Source organism: Haliotis rubra, unplaced genomic scaffold, assembly GCF_003918875.1.
Source record: "Haliotis rubra isolate DU_JTF1 unplaced genomic scaffold, ASM391887v1 Scf19, whole genome shotgun sequence".
Lineage (NCBI taxonomy): Eukaryota > Metazoa > Mollusca > Gastropoda > Lepetellida > Haliotidae > Haliotis > Haliotis rubra.
This window is the reverse complement of record NW_025765891.1, coordinates 2,313,447-2,330,390: the sequence shown is the minus strand read 5'-3', so window position 1 is coordinate 2,330,390 and position 16,944 is coordinate 2,313,447.

Genomic DNA, 16,944 nt, shown 5'->3' with positions numbered 1-16,944 from the left:
TAAAGATCCCACAATCACACTTTACAGTGAATTGAAATCGGAGGACGTTTTTTTTGTTGAGCACTTTGCATTTTGTAAATGGTGATGATTTATAAGTTGAGTAAAGCCACTTAATGGTTATCAATCACTAATTTAGATGTGCCTAATGATCTGCGAGATAAATCTTACAGAAGGCGTTTACTTTTTCCTTCGCACTTCACATGGAGTAAACACCATCAAGATGCATCCTTCCTCGCGGGCACACAACCTGACAGTCAGATATCAAAATCACATCAAATGAAGACGTCTGAATGATGAGCGAATCCTGACAAGGATGGATCCCAAAAAATCTACCGATCCGGGGCATAGACGTCTAATTAAATCTCTTCACAGCTCCTGATTGCGATCTGACGCTGCAAAGAGTAAGGTGATGAGGTGAACGCTTGGGAGGTGAGACGGGGGGAAAGGGTGGGGCAAATTTGCCGCTGTGGGGTATGTGCTTTTCTTGACGGTCTGACTAATTGATGTGTAAATAATAGAACAGTTCAGTCATTCACAGAACTGCGAGGCGGTGGAATGATGCTCAGAAAAAGGTCATGGTAAGGCAGACACTATTATCGCTAGGCTTTTGTGATTCATGTAAAAGTGGTTTTGCTTTTGTTTAAAATAGTTTTCAATCCCATTTACTTCAATCAAAAGATATCTTTCCCCTTATAACATCATTAAAAATCACTACGCTTCAACATTCCAATTTTGTGACAAACATCATCAAATATCTCATAACTTCAAAAAGTCTCCAACACTTCCTTCTAATGGTAAATGTCACATTGAGAGAAGTCAGTCATTTAAGCAACGAATTAAATGATCAATTATTAGCAATGATGATGATATTAATCATGTACATACGGTCATAGAAGAAACAGACGCTTTCAGAAGCAGCAGCAGCCAAAAGGGGATGATGTATGTAGGTGACGCCGGTCGTAGTGGCTACATAGTTGACAGGGGGACAAAAACAGCTAAAGGTGACCAAGTGCTTGTTTAATTCCTAAACACACAAACAAACAAAGAAACACACAACAAACAAAACACACACACACGCACGCACGCACGCGCAGTCACACACACACACACACACATAAACACACACGCCAGACAAACGACGGGAGCATAGATCCACACCACCTGAGAGATATGACATGCAATCAGCTGACAAACATGTGACCCGTGAAGATCCAGGTATGATTGATCTAAAGTAACCCATGTTAGTCGTCAGAACGAACTAGTCGCGTGGTCAGGCTCGCGGGCTGGTATCATGTCATCATATCCCAATACTGGGAATATATGAGACCAATCCCCCCATCCCCAAAACCCCTGAATAACGGTTACAAATATTTGGTGAAAAGAAAGGATGCAGGTTTCGTGGTGATGACCATAAAGAAGGCCAAACTCTCCTCTCAGTAAATGATTTTCTAGATAGAGAGACGCAAAGACAATACAAAACGTCCTGCAATGTTTAATGAAAGACCAACAAACCTATCCAGGCAACCACAATGGCGGCGAGATTCATTACCGCAGACGTTTATACAAATATCGACGCAATTTGCTGGATTCAGCATACGCCTTTTAACATGTTTAGAGCCGAATATGAGCACGTTGGATACAGCGAAATGGCATAACTAATACGATCTGAAATTCTAACCCCTCCGCAGCTTTAATATAACGTTTTCAGCATATCGGATTACTGATTGCGCTTCTTCTGTTCACCGATGCTTTGGTGTGACTGATCTAGAGCCATAACAACACGAACAGAACCGTGCTTGAATATCATTACCGTAATAGCTGACGAGCGGAGGGAAAGATTCAACTCCAGCCTTTGAAGTCTATTGGTTCCTTTATCTTCCCCTGTTTGTGCTGACAGTGACATATAGTGTGGTATATCACGCGGTGGACAAATAACCATTTCCGTCCGATCTCAGATACCAAGAAGCAATTATATCAGGGATGTGAGTCTGTGCTAGATAATGCAATGTCACAGCAAGCTGCTTTGTTCCTGATGAAGGGTGTCGTCATCTCCGTGACACCCAGCTGCTCTCAACCATGTCTGGATGGCGATGATCCCTTGATTCAGTGTCTGCTTCTTCCACCACGTAGACAACACAGTCAACTCTAAACGTGTATGTCAGAGCAGTAATGGAATACTATACTTTGATTTAAAACTTCCTCCCAGACCCAAGTTGTTTTGAGGAAATGAAACCATCGCTTTTTCGACTTAGAACTCTTTCATCTTGGTTCAAATGCTCCTGTGTACACGCAGACGACATCGAAACACCAGTTAGATTCCTACCTCCAATTATAATTTAATTTCAAATGATCTTTTCAATTTAAAGCTGTGGTATCAGCTACATCACGTGTTTTTAATCTTATGTGTATGCTAGTGATTCATCTTACTGGAGAAGTCTCCGTTGGGATTCGGGGCAGACTAGTCCTCCTGGTTTCGAATCCTTGTCAGAACTAATTGGCATGGTGTGCCTGGGTCCCCATGACACGAGCGTTGGTGCCCTCAAACACAGATTTGCTTAAAACAAAAGTTTCTTACAGTGTGTTGAAGCCATTTAATTTGTTCAATAAACACACAAAATCCGATTTTAGCGCACCTAATGTTTCATTTTAAAAGTTGACTTATTCAGATGTCGTTATCTTGATATTAATTATTTCAAGATGTTTTTCATAGTGAAGTACTTTAGCTGTCCCCAGGAACGGTTCCTGCCAGAGGAGTAATGTCCTTGAGATGGGGATTGTTCCTTGTTATGTTTTCAAATTAAAGGGCGACTTCATCCTTATAAAAGGTTTATTGCCATCTAAAACATCATCTTGTTATAAACAAGAAAAATGGAATTCATTAAGATATGATAGTTAACCAATCTGCCTCATGAATCAATTTAAACCGCAAGTTAAAAATATATGACAGAAATAGGAACCAATAAAATGCTTTAAAAGTCATCGTGAAGCTTCGTGAATCTATTTACCCGATTTACCCAAGCCTTTAAGTGGCCGTTAATGTGAACCATAAACGACTTTAGGGTCCAAAATGTACCCAGATAGATTGAGTTCCCTTTTCCAGAAGTTGCACTTCTTAAAATTAGCTTGAACTGAATCTCAATCTATCACACCACACTTTGTGCCTATCTTTTAAACCATGCTTTGAACAACCGTCAAGCAAACAGAGGCAGAACAAGGCCAAGTGGTTAAATATTCACTCGTCATACTGAAAGCAAGGTTTCCATTACCAATACTGTTACAATTTGAGTAGCCCATTCTCGGTGTCCCGCGCCCTGGTTATGTTTCAATATTGCTAAAACAGTGTAAAATCATACTCACTCACTAGTGTCCAGTGCTGTTATTGTTGCTCCAGATATACAACCACCAGAATTAACGCTACTTAAAATACCAGCTAATATCAGGTAACAGTTACAGGAAGTTATTGATAACGTGAACCGATTTAGTCCAGGGTCTTCATTGGGATGGAGAATACACTTGGTGATCTAACGTTGTTGTAGGACCATATTCACCTGCACACGAAACACTACGGTACGATGTAAAAGTACATTTGGACAGGGCCAGGATAATGAAAATACTGCTTCTTATTCTTTACTTATAATCGCTCATGCTAAATGTAGACATGTACATGCACGTTGTCGTAATTACTCATGAACTTAAGTTACAAAATTGAAATTTGTCTTAAAGACTACTGTTCCGCCAAAGAGAAACGCCAATCATCCATAGTGCTAAATTGGCAAACAAGAAGATGTCGATCATTACTTCTTATAGTTTGACCTAGTTCGGAATTAGTCGCCTGATGGCGTGTCAAGTCCTGACGACCTGTCATCTGACGGATTCCGGTGCGAAGCTCCGATCTGCTTCCACAACCAAAGACGTTTTTTCGACTCAACACACTTAAAAGACATCCAATTAGATTTTTTGATTAAAGATCCCACAATCACACTTTACAGTGAATTGAAATCGGAGGACGTTTTTTTTGTTGAGCACTTTGTATTTTGTAAATGGTGATGATTTATAAGTTGAGTAAAGCCACTTAATGGTTATCAATCACTAATTTAGATGTGCCTAATGATCTGCGAGATAAATCTTACAGAAGGCGTTTACTTTTTCCTTCGCACTTCACATGGAGTAAACACCATCTAGATGCATCCTTCCTCGCGGGCACACAACCTGACAGTCAGATATCAAAATCACATCAAATGAAGACGTCTGAATGATGAGCGAATCCTGACAAGGATGGATCCCAAAAAAAAATCTACCGATCCGGGGCATAGACGTCTAATTAAATCTCTTCACAGCTCCTGATTGCGATCTGACGCTGCAAAGAGTAAGGTGATGAGGTGAACGCTTGGGAGGTGAGACAGGGGGAAAGGGTGGGGCAAATTTGCCGCTGTGGGGTATGTGCTTTTCTTGACGGTCTGACTAATTGATGTGTAAATAATAGAACAGTTCAGTCATTCACAGAACTGCGAGGCGGTGGAATGATGCTCAGAAAAAGGTCATGGTAAGGCAGACACTATTATCGCTAGGCTTTTGTGATTCATGTAAAAGTGGTTTTGCTTTTGTTTAAAATAGTTTTCAATCTCATTTACTTCCATCAAAAGATATCTTTCCCCTTATAACATCATTAAAAACTCATTACGCTCCAACATTCCAATTTTGTGACAAACATCATCAAATATCTCATAACTTCAAAAAGTCTCCAACACTTCCTTCTAATGGTAAATGTCACATTGAGAGAAGTCAGTCATTTAAGCAACGAATTAAATGATCAATTATTAGCAGTGATGATGATATTAATCATGTACATACGGTCATAGAAGAAACAGACGCTTTCAGAAGCAGCAGCCGCCAAAAGGGGATGATGTATGTAGGTGACGCCGGTCGTAGTGGCTACATAGTTGACAGGGGGGACAAAAACAGCTAAAGGTGACCAAGTGCTTGTTTAATTCCTAAACACACAAACAAACAAAGAAACACACAACAAACAAAACACACACACACGCACGCACGCACGCGCGCACACACACATACGTTAACGTCTCTCCGTCAGGAATCTGTTCCCGAAGTGGATCTGTCGGATGTAGCAGTCTTCGGTCTTCCCGATCTTGGGCGGTCTTGGATCCTGTTTGCTGGTAGAGGTTCGTCAATATGTTGATGATGTCCTGGCTGCATTGAAGGTTCTTGCCAGCTGACGTTGTGAGGCTACATGGTGTCGGTCTGTATATGATCAAATCTGGACAAGACAACCCCTTGACTGACATCATGAGCATCGATCAACGCAATTGGGACACGATGACAACCAAGTGATGAGTCAACCAAGTCTGCGAGCCTTCTACCCGATCCCCTTAGTCGCCTCTTAGGACAAGCATAGGTTGCTAAAGACCAATTGCAACCCGGATCTTCAGTGGTTCAAATCATGTAAAAGATTCGCATAACATTCGACGGTTATCAATTTCGCAGAAAAGGACCAAGGAAAAAGTCAATTCCCTCAAGCAATATTTGATCATATGACACTTATAATTAATCAGGCCAATCCTAATTATTTCGCTGTAGCTCCGCGTTCTGAGAACTGTTTCTCTTTTTGTTTTTCTCTTGCAGCATTAAAACTATGAGACAAAGTAAATCGAAAATACTGATATGGATGTTGTTGCCACTTTGTTTTTCACACAACAGCAGGCAGCAGGAAGACTTCACTGACGTGTACAGAGAGAAATATAAACAATGCCATGTATGGACATATGATATATCATTTCTACATGAGGTGATGTATTGATTTTTGTACTGAAATTGTCTTTAGGATATCAAATTGTAAGTTCGGGGATATTAATAAAATCAGATACAACAAAATAGTTGGAGCGATTAGTAGTATCAATAATGAATATGCAGAAGAGTCGAATTTGCCACGTGATTAACTCAACTGCCAGTAGCTGGTGATGCTGAATGGTAAAGAGAAATCGTATACTCTGTAGCTGACAATCTGCTCCTGCTAGCAGCTGTACAGTCATCCGCATACATGATGACACACATTCATGATACAAAGCTGAAATGTGACATTTATTAACCACAAAAGCAGAGTGTAATATGACCGAACCGCTGCTCTTCATACACACACACAGCAAACAACAATCAGTCACATTACTGTCCCTCATCCAGATCTCTAACAAGAGTCAAATGACAGTGACGTTCAAATGACGATGTTAGAGAAGAAACACAATCCTCTGATGTGTTATAGCTCTCCACCTAACGGAATAGCAGATCAAATATTCTTCCCATCAATGTTTAATTTGTTTCACATAATGACATTATTGTGTGAATACACAATGCCTTTTCGAAAGTGGTCAAATGTAACATATGTTATGTTTCGGATTACACTTTCTCCGTGATCTAGACTACCAGTAAATACCTAGACTACCAGTTGTCAGACTTATTTCTTTTGCGGAAACTGCAATGGCTGAGTGGGTTAGATCGCTGGCGATTAGCTGCCTGACCCTAAGACTAGGGGTTCGAATCCGATGGACTCAGCATAAAGAGGTGCAAAATTGTATCTGAGAAAGTGTAATCCCAAATATAACATACTCGTAAGCATAGCTTTTGGCTATGAGAGCCGTGCCAGTTTACACTTGTCAGATGGGTACACGAAGCCCGTCTTCTAGCCTACCAGTTGTCAGCTCGGTAGGTCAGGCTTACCCTTTTGGCGAACACCTGGTATCATCACTGTTTTTCGGCGCTGAAAATATTCACTGCTACTTTCACTTTTACGACACATGTATCTGTTTCGTAGGTTATTTAAGACCGTTAATTTTCTTGCGCTGACTTTTTTTCTGAAATAGTGGACACAAATGTGACCAAATACGGCTTCCTAATGGAGAACACCTGTTTAAACTGTCCCTCTGTGTGCTAACAATGTCGTCAATGGCTATACCAACACGCGAGCCAAGGGACCATTAAATGCCGCACTCCGCCATTTCTGTGGTCATTTGGAGAAGAGATCAATACAGCTGGATATACATAGTGCTGCAGGCCACTTCCATCGACCAAATCAACGTTGTATCAGAGACAAGGGTTTATTGTTTGATCACTGTGTTTTATGGCTCCTGTCGTCTATCCTTAGTAAAACAGCGAACTACTTCCTCCCGCCATCTAACGTACTATATATGGGATGAGAAGCGTTTCATCCCCAGTTCAAATAGCAACTTGAAACAGACACTGCTAATGTTTCGTAACATGGACTGTTGTACAAGGACTATCTCCCTATAGTTAGTTATCAGGGAACTGAGCGATAACATGTATTTGTATGTAGGTTTCCAGAGCTTCAGAAAGACGGCCTTCTGAGTCATTTGTAACTGGCAGTCTGTGAAATAGGCGAATAATGATAGAGTAGACACGCGTCGTCACAGTTGAAAAAGAGGCCGAAACCCTCACTAATACACCTGTATCTTTCCAGAATGTTAGAATGGACGTTCCCCTCACTAACACACCTGTATCTGGCCAGTACGCTAGGATATGCGTTCTCCTCCATAAGACAAATGTATCTGGCCAGTACGCTAGGATATGCGTTCTCCTCCATAAGACAAATGTATCTGGCCAGTACGCTAGAATAGGCGTTCCCCTCACTTACACACCTGTATCTGGACAGTACCGTTCCCCTAACTAGCTATAAGCACACCTGTATTTGCACAGTATGTAAGAAAGGGCGCTTTACGTCACTTAAACAGCTCTATATACACAGTTAGGATCAGCGTTCACACCACTAATATACCATATTTGGGCAGGATTCATATTATAGTATCTATCCATGGTGATGGAGTGAAGTATTGAGGATGAAAGCACCCAAACCACCTTAATCCGGATTACTTACTTCGCATAAGTACCTATCTTATGTTGGACCTATCTACTACACCTTACATTCCCTACCGGTTGCACCTATTACAATATACTTTGCCACATCGGTTGCGCCTATTACAATATACTTTGCCACATCGGTTGCACCTATTACAATATACTTTGCCATATCGGTTGCACCTATTACAATATACATTGCCATATCGGTTGCACCTATTACAATATACTTTGCCATATTCTTGCACCTACCGGTATTACAATATACTTTGCCATATCGGTTGCACCTATTACAATATACTTTGCCCTATCGGTTACACCTATTACAATATACTTTGCCCTATCGGTTGCACCTATCACAATATACTTTGCCTTACTGGTTGCACCTATCTTTTCCGCCATACTTTGAGCATCCGTCAAGCAAACGGATACTGAACGAAGCCAACTGGTTAAACGTACGCCTGTTATGCCGAAAGCCGTTACAATTTCAGTAGCCCATTCTGGGTGTCCCGCGCCTTGATATTTTTTCAATAATGCTAAAACAGTGTAAAATCATACTCACTCACTACTATCTAGTTCTTCTGTCACTGCTACTGATATACAACTACCAGAATTACCGCTACTTATAGGTATGTTCTACTACAGTTGTTTCTACCAGCTAATATCAGGTAACAGTTACAGGAAGATATCGATAACGCTAACCGATTGAGTGTGGATGGTCGTCATTGGGATGGAGAATACACTTGGTGATCTAACGTGTTGTGTGACCATATTCACCTCTCTATGAACAGTAAGAAACAGGTATGACCTGCACACGAAACACTACGGTACGATGTAAAAGTACATTTGGACAGGGCCAGGATAATGAAAATACTACTGCTTATTGTTTACTTATAATCGCTCATGCTAAATGTAGACATGTACATGCACGTTGTCGTAATTACTAATGAATTTAAGTACAAAATTTAAAATTACTCTTCTGACAAAGAGAAACGCCAATCATCTATAGTGGTTAATTGGCAAACAAGAAGATGTCGATCATTACTTCTTATAGTTTGACCTAGTTCGGAATTAGTCGCCTGATGGCGTGTCAAGTCCTGGTGACCTGTCATCTGACGGATTCCGGTGGGAAGCTCCGATCTGCTTCCACAACCAAAGACGTTTTTCAACTCAACACACACTTAAAAGACATCCAATTAGATTTCTTGATTAAAGATCTCACAATCACACTTTACAGTGAATAGAAATCGGAGGACGTTTTTATTTTGTTTAGCACTTTGCATTTCGTAAATGGTGATAATTTGTAAGTTGAGTAAAGCCACTTAATGGTTAGCAATCACTAATTTAGATGTGCCTAATGATCTGCAAGATAAATCTTACAAAAGGCGTTTACTTTTTCCTTCGCACTTCACATGGAGTAAACACCATCAAGATGCATCCTTCCTCGCGGGCACACAACCTGACAGTCAGATATCAAAATCACATCAAATGAAGACGTCTGAATGATGAGCGAATCCTGACAAGGATGGATCCCAAAAACATCTACCGATCCGGGGCATAGACGTCTAATTAAATCTCTTCACAGCTCCTGATTGCGATCTGACGCTGCAAAGAGTAAGGTGATGAGGTGAACGCTTGGGAGGTGAGACGGGGGGAAAGGGTGGGGCAAATTTGCCGCTGTGGGATATGTGCTTTTCTTGACGGTCTGACTAATTGATGTGTAAATAATAGAACAGTTCAGTCATTCACAGAACTGCGAGGCGCTGGAATGATGCTCAGAAAAAGGTCATGGTAAGGCAGACACTATTATCGCTAGGCTTTTGTGATTCATGTAAAAGTGGTTTTGCTTTTGTTTAAAATAGTTTTCAATCCCATTTACTTCCATCAAAAGATATCTTTCCCCTTATAACATCATTAAAAACTCATTACGCTCCAACATTACAATTTTGTGACAAACATCATCAAATATCTCATAACTTCAAAAAGTCTCCAACACTTCAATCTAATGGTAAATGTCACATTTAGAGAAGTCAGTCATTTAAGCAACGTATTAAATGATCAATTATTAGCAATGATGATGATATTAATCATGTACATACGGTCATAGAAGAAACAGACGCTTTCAGAGGCAGCAGCAGCCAAAAGGGGATGATGTATGCAGGTGACGCCGGTCTCAGTGGCTACATAGTTGACAGGGGACAAATGACAGCTAGAGGTGACTAAGCGCTTGTTTAATTCCTAAACACACAAACAAACAAAGAAACACACAACAACAACAAAACAAACACACACACACACGCACGCGCACGCGCGCACACACACACATAAACACACACGGCAGTCAAACGACGGGAACATAGATCCACACCACCTGAGAGATATGACATGCCATCAGCTGACAAACATGTGACCCGTGAAGATCCAGGTATGATTGGTCTAAAGTAACCCATGTTAGTCGTCAGAGGGAACTAGCGGTATCGGGTGGTCAGGCTCGCGGACTCGTATCATATCATCGTATCCCAATACTGGGAATATATGAGACCAATCCTCCCCTCCTCAAACCCCTTAAATAACCGTTACAAATATTTGGTGAAAAGAAAGGATGCAGGTTTCGTGGTGATGACCATAAAGAAGGCCAAACTCTCCTCTCAGTAAAAGAGTTTCTAGATAGAGAGACGCAAAGACAATACAAAACGTCGTGCAATGTTTAATGAAAGACCAACAAACCTATCCCGGCAACCACAATGGCGGCGAGATTCATTACCGCAGACGTTTATACAAATATCGACGCAATTTGCTGGATTCAGCATACGCCTTTTAACATGTTTAGAGCCGAATATGAGCACGTTGGATACAGCGAAATGGCATAACGAATACGATCTGAAATTCTAACCCCTCCGCAGCTTTAATATAACGTTTTCAGCATATCGGATTACTGATTGCGCTTCTTCTGTTCACCGATGCTTTGGTGTGACTGATCAAGAGCCATAACAACACGAACAGAACCGTGCTTGAATATCATTACCGTAATAGCTGACGAGCGGAGGGAAAGATTCAACTCCAGCCTTTGAAGTCTATTGGTTCCTTTATCTTCCCCTGTTTGTGCTGACAGTGACATATAGTGTGCTATATCACGCGGTGGACAAATAACCATTTCCGTCCGATCTCAGAAACCAAGAAGCAATTATATCAGGGATGTGAGTCTGTGCTAGATAATGCAATGTCACAGCAAGCTGCTTTGTTCCTGATGAAGGGTGTCGTCATCTCCGTGACACCCAGCTGCTCTCAACCATGTCTGGATGGCGATAATCCCTTGATTCAGTGTCTGCTTCTTCCACCACGTAGACAACACAGTCAACTCTAACCGTGTATGTCAGAAGCAGTAATGGAATAATATACTTTGATTAAAAACTTCCCCACAGACCCAAGTTGTTTTGAGGAAATGAAACCATCGCTTTTTCGACTTAGACTCCTTTCATCTTGGTTCAAATGCTCTCTGTGTACACGCAGACGACATCGAAACACCAGTTAGATTCCTACCTCCAATTATAATTTAATTTCAAATGATCTTTTCAATTTAAAGCTGTGGTATCAGCTACATCATGAGCGTGTTTGTAATCTTATATGTGTACAAGCGATTCATCTTACTGGAGAACTCTCCGTTGGGATTCGGGGCAGAATAGTCCTCCTGGTTTCCAGTCCTTGTCAGAACTAATTGGCATGGTGTGCCTTGGTACCCATGACACGAGCGTTGGTGCCTTCAAACACAGATTTCCTTTAAGCAAAAGTTTCACACTGTGTGTTGAAGATATATAATTTGTTCAATACACACACAAACAAAATCCGATTTTAGCGCACCTAATGTTCAATTTTCAAAGTTGACTTATTCAGATCTCGTTATCTTGATATTAATTATTTCAAGATCTTTTTGCAAGCGTTCTATTCTTAAGAAGCACGAAGTGTTAGTTTCAGTGTAATTAACTGTGAGGGAGAGTGACTCAATGTTAGTCAATGTCGATCTTTCTCACTGAAGTGCTCTGTCCCCGGGATCGGTTACTGCCAGAAGAGTAATGTCCTCGAGATGGGGATTATTCCTTGTCATGTTTTCGAATTAAAGAGCGACTTCGTCCTTATTAAAGGCTCTGTTTCCATCCAAAACATCATCTTGTTATCATTTAAAAAAAGAAAAATAGAATTCATTTAGATGTGATAGTTAACCAGTCTGCTTTATGAATCAATTTAAACCGCAAGTTTACAAATATATGACAGAAAACGAAACCAATAAGAAGTCATTGCGAAGCAACGTGAATCTATTAACTCGATTTAGTCACTGACGTTAATTTGACCTATAAACGACGCAAAATGTACCCAGACGGATTATGTCCCTTTCTCAGAAGTTGCACTTCTTAAAATTAGCTTGAACAGAATCATCTTAAATTTAGGTTGTCCTTGGCTTCAATTAAATAATGTTTAGCCGTCACGAGAGTATTGTCATACATTCCATACACGAAAACCTCTTTCTCCATAATACTGCGTCGAAAATAAAGTCTTGTGTGTATGATTGTATCACCTTTCATTCGTCGCCAATTTATCCTTTTCGATTTAAGGAAAAATTGAGTGCTAATTTCGGCCAATTTCCTGTCATCGATTGTTAGCTCTATGTGTGAAGGACTTCCGGGTTGAGGGATCATTATTGCGACGGACTTTGAATGTAATACCACAAAACCCTCTCACTGATGATGTCTAAGTATTTCAGAACTGATTCTGTGACAAAGAGGAGGTTGCCAAAACGTGCTCAAAATGATGTATCATCACATAGGAATGAGGAAGTCCATCTTCACGTGTTGCCCTTCTTCACCAAGATGCTCCAGTTAAAAACAAGCCTGTCTTCAGATCACACAGTAATTATTCAGTGGAAATGCCACACCATGAACTATTTGCTTTATGTGCAAGGGCAGGATTGTTTTATTTGCATACGTAGTCAACGTGATCAGAAGTGGGGTCGGTCGGTTGGTGAATGAAAATAATCATGGCTTTGCTCATATCTACATCAGAACGGAATACAAGAACATTTGTAACTTGATTCTACTAAATCTAGCCTGTTTGGGAGTGACTATTGGAAATCTGCATCTGGAAAAGTACAAAAGACCCGTCTTAGAACAGGCATTCAGTTTTCTTTGGTACTCAGGAGATACGAAATATATACAGCATTATCATTTGTTGTCAGATTTGCAGATACACATATTTGCATAAGCAATTTAAGCAGTAGAGAATAATAACAACAAAGCAACAGAGAAAATTAAAATAGATTGAATCAGATGTTACTGTCACAAAGTTTGACATCTCGGTCATTAAAACAATTCTTTATTTACTCTTTTATACACCTGGAAAAATGTTAAACACACCCGGTTTTGGCATAGATCAGTGGTGAAAAGGCACAGTACGTTGGTAAAGCTGTATGTTTTTCTGTAAGATCATATCGTGACTACACGAAAACACAAATAGAACAGTTTCCATTAACATTTTTATTATGGATATGAAAGAACACGCAAATCATCTGTTTTGGCTCAAAATGATGCCTGTTACAAGTATGGACCTAGGGAGATCATGGCGTGTATGTAATGAGACAACAACGTGTACTTGTAAACTGGACACGTTGTACAATCAATAGGGCCTGTAAGCCTCGTGAGGCGCTACTTCCGGTATTAAGCTGGGCCCTGCTCCCTTTGCGCCAACTTGCGATATACGAGACGGGCCCAGCTTACTTCCGCTACCAGATTTCCGATGACAAGCGTATATTCAAGAACCAGTTCTGGTTCCAAATAACATTACTAGACCGGACCAAGTGTACAACCATGACTGGCTGTGACAGCTGTTGACAGTCGTAATAGTTGGCTAATTTGGGGATGGTTAGATCGGAAGTTTGTTATTCCTGAATGGATTATCGGTTCCTTACTCAAAGTTTAAGTTACTGTCAACGGATAACCATGAGACCATTCGGAAAGTTATGAAACTTTGTTTGTCACCGGGAGTGGCGTGACCTACTTACCGGTCCTATTGTGCCCGAAGATAGAGCACGGAAAGAAGAGTTATGTGCCCGCGGATGGAGGGTTGTCCCCAAGGACAGAGTCATACAGGGAGAGCTTTGTCCACCACGTGCATTTACTTAAAGACTTACATCTACAGTCCTACCGGAACAGTTGTGTCCCTGAAGAATAGTTTCCCCATGGAAGAGTTATGGCTTAAAGGATGGCGTTCCCCTGCGGGCCTTGTATCCCCCTAAAGGGTCTTACTGTAATAGTTATGTCAATGGAAAAGCTGATTGATTCTTTAGTCTATTGCTTAGTTTCCTTGCTATCACCAAATTGTCTATCACTTTTATCTTAAGAAAGGTTCTTAGTCTATTCTCCCTATATTTGTCCAATAGATGCTAATGTTCATTTTTATATACGAACAAAATCACGCAATTATCTTGATTAAATCCAAGTGTATCTCGTGTTTGGGAACTCGTGTACTATTTCGAGCTTGGCTCCAGCCGGCCTCGTGGCCTTCTCCAGCACGAACTGAAACCTTTCCTCTGAGAAGAAATCTTATCTTTCCAAAAACAACTGATGGTCTCTTGGCGACGCACTGAGAAACGACTGTGTCAATGTTGCCTTCCAGTTCCAGAAGATACAAAGGATCCAACTTCAAACAACCAATTAACACGTGACTTGCTGCAGTCGATTATAGTCACCATGTTGACGACGATGTTGTGAGGAGTAACCTAATATTAGAACCCATTAGACTGTGTTTGCGTCCTGTTGAGAAAAAACGTTTTTTTTTCTAACTGCTGCAAGAATAATTCTGTCTGGCAAATAATGCCATCCATAAATAGGAACTTATTTTTCTCATTTGTCAGAGAAAACACTGTCTCATTCCATGTAGCTGTCAAAACGCCAAGCATGGCCTCGATTTATCCATCATACCTTCGAGTTACTTGACCTACAAACATGATATCATTACGGGGTTGTTACGAATAGTGCAACCTCAACTCTAGCCTTACATCACACAAACAGCAAGGATGAATAAACAACAAATGAACCCATGAACGCAAGCCAAAATGAGCAAACTCGGGGCAACTTGACCCGTGATAGTTTCAATAGGGCTTCCGTCCTGCCCAACGCTAAAACCAACCGGTGCCTCTTTACGAGAGTGCAATAGAAATACCTGTTCGCTTAGTTAGGACGTTGGATGAGATGGTCATCTTACTAATATCATTTGCCCATCTCACGGGTAGCTTCGATTTTATACTCTCCATAAAACTGAAATACTACATTCGCTCACTCAACATGTTTATCAAAACTACACATATAAACCTTGCCGTGAGATAGAACACCCGTGGCAGAAAATCCATTTCAGGAATAGGTCGTCCAAAATGTCAACGGTACTCAAAAACCTCACGCGTTAATAACTGTGGATATTATAACATCTACTTAGGGCTTAGCTGGTATACAAACATTTTCAGGACAGATTAGGATTCCGAGGTATGTGTGAGTGAGTGAGTGAGTGGATGAGTTTGTGTTTACGCTACGTACTTTGAGCACAATGCCAGCTGCCTGAGGACATTGCCAAGAATTTAAAAGGCATTAGCAGGTACAGAACGCTTCAACGTGAAAATGTGAAAATGTCTTAAACATGCCTATACATGTTGTACATTTGATAAGTGTAATATTGTATAATCTTCAGATAAATGTGTTCTTCCTCCCCCGCTCCCTCCCCCTCTCTCTCTCTTTCTCTCTCTCTCTCTCCGTGATGAAATGAATGCTAAGTGCAGACCACCCTCCCTTCCTACATCTCTCCCTCCCTCCTCCCCCTCTCTCGTTCTCTCTCTGTGTGTCTCTCTCTCTCTTTCTCTGATGTGTTATGCGTTACTTCTGCATGTATTCTTCAAATATACAGATGCTAAGTGCAGATCACAGTACCAATATCAACCTGATGGTTCCATCAGCTCCGCGTGTGACCCTCATGCACTAACAAAAGCCAATTCGGGGCTTCCACTCCAGAGATCAATTAAGCACAAACAGAGGGTGACATTTTCAGTCATAAATACCCAGACGTGTCTGTGTTGTGTTCAACTTGCCAGAGCTAATTAAGATAATTAGCCGTGTGGAATACTCTGATACCTGCCGTTTAGACTCGGTCACTTAGGGGAGGTGTTGAACTCCCATGATGCTTTGCCGTCACGGAATACCGATGCCGAGTACCAGGCAATGGTGAAGCAACTCATCCTACTATGGCCGTGGTGAGGTCGGCGATTGAAGTCCATCAGTATTTCACTGTTCATCTATAGATGTGGACAATCTGTCGTCCCGCTTCATTGCACTGCATCTAGGCAATGGGGTGTCATGTTGTAAATGGTCCAAACGCCATGGTGAGGTAATGGCCCAATTCCAATGCATCGTCGTGATTTTTCTGCAATTTTGCTGAAAGCAAATAAAGTCTACACGCTCGCCTATTACACCATCACATATAATAGTGTGTACACTTGCTGGAGTGTGCGATCATGTACCTGCTCAAGAACACAAATCCGTAAATGATGTTCACGCAGCTGCTCAACAGCACCATCACATACAATCATATACACCCACCTGTTCATGGGCACCACAACATACAATCATGTACACCCACCTGTTCATGGGCACCACCACATACAATCATGTACACTCACCTGTACACAATCATGTACACAAACCTGTTCATGGGCACCACCACATACAATCATGTACACACACCTGTTCATGGGCACCACCACATACAATCATGTACACACACCTGTTCATGGGCACCACCACATACAAACATTTACACACACCTGTTCATGGGCACCACCACATACAAACATTTACACACACCTGCTCATGGGCACCACCACATACAATCATGTACACCCACCTGTTCATGGGCACCACCACATACAATCATTTACACACACTTGCTCATGGGCACCATCACATACAATCATATACACACACTGTTCATGGGCACCACCACATACAATCATGTACACACACCTGTTCATGG